General features: G+C 34.6%; 1 pseudogene; it reads left to right on the forward strand.

Annotated features, from left to right (window-relative positions):
• Positions 1–305: 305 nt before the first annotated feature.
• On the forward strand, positions 306–402 carry LOC122111042 (annotated as a pseudogene).
• Positions 403–6889: the final 6487 nt, after the last annotated feature.

Below are 6889 nucleotides of genomic sequence, written 5' to 3' on the forward strand. Positions count from 1 at the left end.
AAAGCTAACTCAGTTGATAAATAAGTACTTGAAAAGGATCACCTTTGGACCTAACTATAAAGGCTTCAAAGTATGATCAAATTTAAAATGAAAAATATTTAAAATAGTCATTGACAAAAAAATTGCAAATGTGAGCAATCGACCAAACAATATAAGTTTTTTTTCCAATATACACAGAATTTTAGAGAAGTAAGATCAATAGCATTTTTAGGAACAATAAGGTTTCCTAGTTACAAAGAGTTAATCAAGGATATATGCCTGTATAAAGACTGCATCATTAACTACTTAAATTTACAGGATACTACATGCTTCAGCAGCCCGTTTACCCAAATTACAATATAGAGATTAACATGGCACTTGCACAAGCATGATATGAAAATGTGTGAAGTATTCCATATTTTTCATTCTTCAGATGCAAGAAATTAAAAACAGTTATTAAAAAATTGATTACACAAATGCAAATGTAACAATAAATGTAATTCATTGATCTGAAAGTTAGTTTGACATCAGTGTACTAAATCCTCAACTTAGAAAGGCCTTTACATAGCATAATCTTTACAAAACTTCTCAAATTAGATATCATTGTCATTTTATCCCAAAGAAATAAAATACTATATAGGCCTAGGATAAAAAGTAATCTTAATCTGTTTCTATATGGAATGCTATCTGAAATAACACATTTAATAATGAACCGATATATCATAAAACAATGTAGAATTCAAAGTATTATATCCAAGAACAAATGAAATACATTTTGGACATTGTACAAACAAAATACAGATTATTTTAAAATATACTTTGTTCAGACAAGCACCAGAAATATCTTTAGTTTCTGTACTACTCATTTCAACAGATAAGTTAAAATGATTTCTGATTTAAAAAATCACAAACTCGGCAGAAATCATTATAGATGTATACAAACAAATCTTGAATATATTTTGACATCAACGTCAGGCAATTCACTTGAAAAATACGATGGAATCCATGAATTTTTAAAGTAAGATATTGCCGTTGCTTTGTATTGTGAAAATATTTTGTACGGACACAAAGATGGATTGGCATTTTTAAAATTTCAGAAACTTAACCAAACCATTATTACTTAGGAGAACAATTTTTACAGCCTTCCACAACTTCAAAGATGTAGTGATACATATTTATCCTTTTGGCAATATCAAATGCAGCTTCTTCCAAGTTCTTCAGACCTGGTTTCATATAATCCTTCAATAGAAGGAGATCCAGCATATCTTTGCTATTTCTATTTCAACCAGCAAGATGCAAGGGGGTCAAGAGGACTTTAGTTTGGGCAGTGGTATCTGCATCATGATGAACTAAGAAAGAAGCCACTCTGGTATTATTCCACATATAAGCACTGTGCAGGGGTGCCCAGCCATTCACAGTTATTGCATGAATATTTGCCTTGAGCCACCAATTCATGGACAATGTCAAAGTGTCCACTGTAGGCTTCCTGATGAAGAGAGGTATACTCATCATCATCCGTAGTATTCACATGAGTGTTCTTTTTGGAAAGTAGTCTCTGTACTGTAGTAAGCCAATTATTTTCAGCAGCCCAAACAAAAATTTGCTTGAATACTTCTCCATTTTTTTTTTGCAAATGTTACCATTCCTCACTTTTTCATTTTTTTCCTTGTCTACATCAGAATTGCCTAACCAGAGACATTGAGTACCAGTGGGAATGAGGTACACATGTATTCCCCAATAGTTCACGTTGGTTGAACTGGTCAGAAAAATCCAGTGAAATTTCTACATCTGTTATTTCACCATGATTTTTTTTCTCTTTTTCCATTTTTACTCTTCGAAATTATACTAACTGGAGAATAGGGAATTGATAGAGAGCAGAGGAAAGGTTTTCCTCCATATTCAAAGGTATATAGACTGAAAATGAGGACCAGTGGTGTCCTCATGTGCAGCTTATTCTAGGAATGAGAAAATATGAAATAATGCCTTCTATGTAAATGATTTGGGAAATGGCAGAGCAGAAAGTGAAATGATGCAACCAAAAATGTAAAAGCAAAATAAATTAGAATAATTATGGATCAGTCATATTATCTATGAGAACCATGAAAGGCAGAGAGAAAGAGAGAGACAGATGTGCAATGACCTAGCTAGCCACAAAATCCATGCCTCTGATCAATTTATAGAGCAAACAGTTTTATTTTTTACAAGAGATGGAAATAGAATTTATGTATTTATTGAAATTAGAACATACATTTTTAATAGCCTACATATAGAGACATAGCTTTGACCGAATTACAGACAAGAATCTAAATCTCTGAAAATTCTAGTAACAGATCTGACTGAAATCAGTTAAATCACACTTTTTCTGTAAAGTGAAGGAATAGGTCCAGGCTAGCAAAGCAGCTAGAGAAGGCAGGCCGATTGTATCTGGGACAAAACTTTGTGGAAAATGGTATCAAGGATTAATTACTGGTAATCCACTTGCACTGGAAGTGTGAATCTGAACTATTGCTTGCTGATTCTGAACTATTGCTTTTATCATTATATGTTCCAAGAAGAAAAGATGAGAGGTAATTGATAGCAAAGGGTTAGTAATGAACTTTGACTTCTCATTAAGCACCTTCAATCATCAAAATCACATGAAGACAATAGAGAGGCCTACTTTTTTAGATGAAAACAAGTGTCTTTAAAAACAAGGTAATTAAGTATTCCTACAAAGGACTTCTATTTTACTACTGCATTATACAGATGTTGGGTAACAAACAATGGATCTATTAGAAAGCTCTTAAAGCTCATATGTTCAATAGTGAGTTCCCTTATATTATATCATGGCATTTTTGTTTATGATTTTAAGAAGAAATTTACTAGCTTAAATTTCTGACAGGACAATATCATCACTGTACAACTTTCTTCTATACTCTAAGTTTTAAATTACTATCTAAGTATGTGCATTAGATAGCTATAGAGGAAAAACTAGAAGCCACACTAGTGGCTCATGTGTTTATCCTTGCTAATCAGAAAGATGAAATCTGAGGATTGTGGTTTGAAAACAGACCACGCAAAAAAAAAGTCCATTAGTTTCTGATTTGAAAGTAACCAGCAAAAGGTAGAAATGGAGCTGTGGGACAAGCAGTAAAATTCTAGGCTTGAGAAATCTAAAACAAAAAAATCAACAAATTCTGGGACAGAGCCAGGCCCTGAGTTCAAGCCTGGTATTAGCACCAAACAAATGAATGAATGAATGAATTAAAATAAATTAAATGGTCACATGTGGTGAGGCAAGTAAAATGTAACACCCATGGTAAATGGATTGTGTATTATTTTGTAATAAGGCAAATTAACGTTTGTCCTAATCACTAATATTTTATTTGTACTTTTTTGTACTAAACCCTGAATTTAGCATGCAAGTATATGTGTGTACATGTTCACACATGTGTGTATGTGTATATGTGTGCGTGTGCTGTTGCAATGTTGTTTGCCAATGTGGACCGTGTGAGGCTGAAGAGAGCTAACTGTGTTGCAATGTATTTATTTATCAGTGTTCTGTCATGTCATTTCTGTGGAGCCACCCTTCTGTACATTTTATTTGTCAAATAATATCATCATAATCAAAGCATATACAACATTAAGTTACATAAAAGTGACTACTTTCAGCTCTTATTATATGTTAGGTAAGAAGATACAGATATAATTAGGTAGTAAGTTATTTTTGTAAGATGACTGTCAGTACAAAATATGTATTTGACTTCTTAAATTGGTTATACTTTTAACATATACTCATGGAGTGAGTTTGACTGACTTGACCAAACAGGTGTTACTCCATGGTTATTCCTGTGAAACACAAGGTGGATAAACTCTTTCTGGATTTCTGTTGAAAATAACTTTCTTTGTAACTAAGATAATCAACCCTGTATTTATTAGGTTTGAATATCCCATCATATTGACTGAAAATCAGTATTGTGGATATGCTTGTTAGATATACCTTTCAAAAACAAACAAACAAAAAGCATGTGTCACCTCCAGATTGTGGATGCATTTGAAGTTGTTTTGTACATGCAATGGGATCTTCACTAATGGCTTTTTTATGGGAGTACCTATCACAACTTTAACAAATAAGGCTTTTAGAATATCTTTTCCAATATAAATAACAACCCAGAGCGAGTCTTGCAAATTCTGAAAAGGCTTTGAATATTTTAGTATTATTTCAGTTTATTGACTATAGAGCTAAAGACATTTCTGAATAAATATTGTTAAGATCTGAAGAAGTAAGTGGGTATATAGGCTTTTTTATGCATCATTTTATGAAAACCCTGTTTTTATGAAAGTAAATGAAATAGAATAAAATAATGTAAGTGAATTCGGCGGCGGTTGAGCGGATTCTACTCAACCCAGCAAGAACTGACAAGAAGCAGACATCATCATCCTGCAGTTAGCAGACAAGGGACAACCCAGGAACCAAGACTCGGTGTGAGTAGAAGCCTGACATCCTCATTCCTTCTCAGGGAGCAAAGGAGGGAAGGCCACCCCTTCCCCCCACTACCAGAGATCTCCATCTTTGATACTGACAAAGGCCTGGCTGAGCTGCTAGCTCCAACTCAGGCCTTGGAAGAAAACAAGAGACATTTAGCAGGTCACAGGAACCTAACCTGACCTGCTAGACTCAGCTCTACCCAGAGAAAAGTCACCCAGCCTGGGCCGAGCAAGCTCCACCAGCCCCAGGAGTGGATTTCTTCACTGGATAAACAGAACTAGAGGCTGCCCCTCCCTACAGCAGCCTTGACAATCAATTGAAATTCAGTAAACTTAAACCCTGAGAAAGGCTCTAGGCTGGGCTCTGTGAGTGCCTCACAAGCTAGTCCCTCAGGGAAAAGCTACTGTTTGCTGAAAGGCCTCAACTCTATCCAGAACCTAGCCTCATCACAGCATCTCCAAACTAGAGGAAACCTCCATCTCCCACTTTTGTGATACTCACAGCAGATCTCCCTCCCATTGAACCAGCATGGGAGGAGGATAACAAAACCCTAGGTAAAGCAGAGCATTTTTCTGCCTGCTCAAACTAACCGACTTAAGAAACCAACCAAGCCACAGGAAAATCAAACACCACAAACAGACCAGACACCAACTAGAGACTGGTTAATGACACAAGATACAGGATCTTCCTATCCCCCCCAAAAAATCAAAGAACTCTTTTTAGTATTTTATAAAAAAATTTTCCAAAAGCTTTTTTTAAATTTTAATTTTTAACATTAAAAAAAATTTGTTTTCTATTAAAATTTTTTCTTCCTCTTATAATTTTTATTTTCGGGGTATAAGTGTGTGTGCTTTTTTTTTCTTGTTTTTTTTTTTTTTCTTTTTATAATTTTTTTGTTTAGCTCTACTGACCTTTTGATCCTTTTTTTTTCTTTCCTTCTCATTCTTTTCACATTTTCTTCTCTTTTGTTCTTCTTAACATGACTTAATTGCTATTCTGCTCATCCTCAGATATACCCATAGTCGATTATTAGACCTTATCACCCATTGTGTACATACTTAATCCAGAAATTCATTACTCAATTCAAAACCTTTAGACTTAAATTCCTTAATACCAGTACTACTTCTTTATATGTATATAATATTTTAAGCATTTCTATTTTTACGTTTTTGACGTCTCCTTTCTATTCCTACCTTTATCTTATCTTATACAAATTCTTCTTTGAATATTATGTTTGTATTTTGCATAATTTTTAAGTCTTTAAGTGTTTCACTTTTTAATTTTTAATATTTGTTCTTCTATTTTTTTCTTGTCTCATTTTTTCTTTCTTTTTATCTTTTTTTTCTCTCTCTCTACTATCATTCTATTCAACCTATTTCCCGCTATGAGATTAGGACTTAGTTAAATTAACTCACCCTCTGCCTTTCCACATCCCTGTATTCCTATTTTTACCAATATCTCTCCCTAAACCTGATAATTTCTGGTTTGCCAAATTCTTCTTTGTGGTTTGTAGTCCATTAATACATAGTTGTTTGATGTTGAATAGATATATCTGTTGAACTAGAGTGTATCTTCAGACTTTTGATGGTGCATCTACGGACTTTGTTTGATGTTTACCTTAAGATAGAGTTCTAGCACAACCTGGTGTTACTTTCATCCAAAAAGGGCAGGGCAAGCCGTAAAAACACAGGAAAAATGGCAAGTCCAGGTACCCTACTCCCATTCATGATACTCGGGGGACAGAACAGATAATTAATAATCCATTGGAGAATTCCCAGAAAGCTCTACAAACACTACTGGTAAACATGGGCAATGAAAAGATTGAAAACCTGCAAAGGACTCTGAATGTACATGATAGGGAGAGAGATGAGGCAAACCAAAGTTCAATACAGGAATATCATGAGCGTGAGGAAGCTACTCAAAGATTGATACAAGAATTGCTTGAGGAACTTGAGAACACACAAAGAGAAATAAAGGAATGGCATGAGCAGGCTGAGACCAGTCAAAGAGATAGACAGGAATTGGGGGAGATGGCCAAGAACAGAAAAAGAGAAAGTCAGGAATGGCGTGAGCAGGCTAAAAATACTCAAAGAGAGCAAAAGGAATCGCGTAATGTGAGGAAGCTAATAAAAGAGTAATAAAGAAATTGAGAGAGCAGTGTTGGTGTGAGCTCTGCTTTGAAGGCCTTGTAAAATTCCGCTGTAAAACCATCTGGTCCTAGACTTTTCTTAGCTGGGAGGCCTCTTATTGCTGTTTCTATTTCAGTGCTTGATATGGGCCTGTTAAGATGGTTTAACTCATCTTGGTTTAGTTTTGTCATGTCAATATTTGCTTGGAAAAGGTCCATTTCTGTCAAGTTCTCAAACTTATTAGCATAAAGTTTTGAAAAGTATTCCCTAATAATGTTATGAATCTTGGTTGTTTCCGTGGTGATGTGTCCAT

This window comes from Dipodomys spectabilis, unplaced genomic scaffold (genome assembly GCF_019054845.1).
Source record: "Dipodomys spectabilis isolate Male_0828 unplaced genomic scaffold, ASM1905484v1 ptg000084l, whole genome shotgun sequence".
Classification (NCBI taxonomy): domain Eukaryota; kingdom Metazoa; phylum Chordata; class Mammalia; order Rodentia; family Heteromyidae; genus Dipodomys; species Dipodomys spectabilis.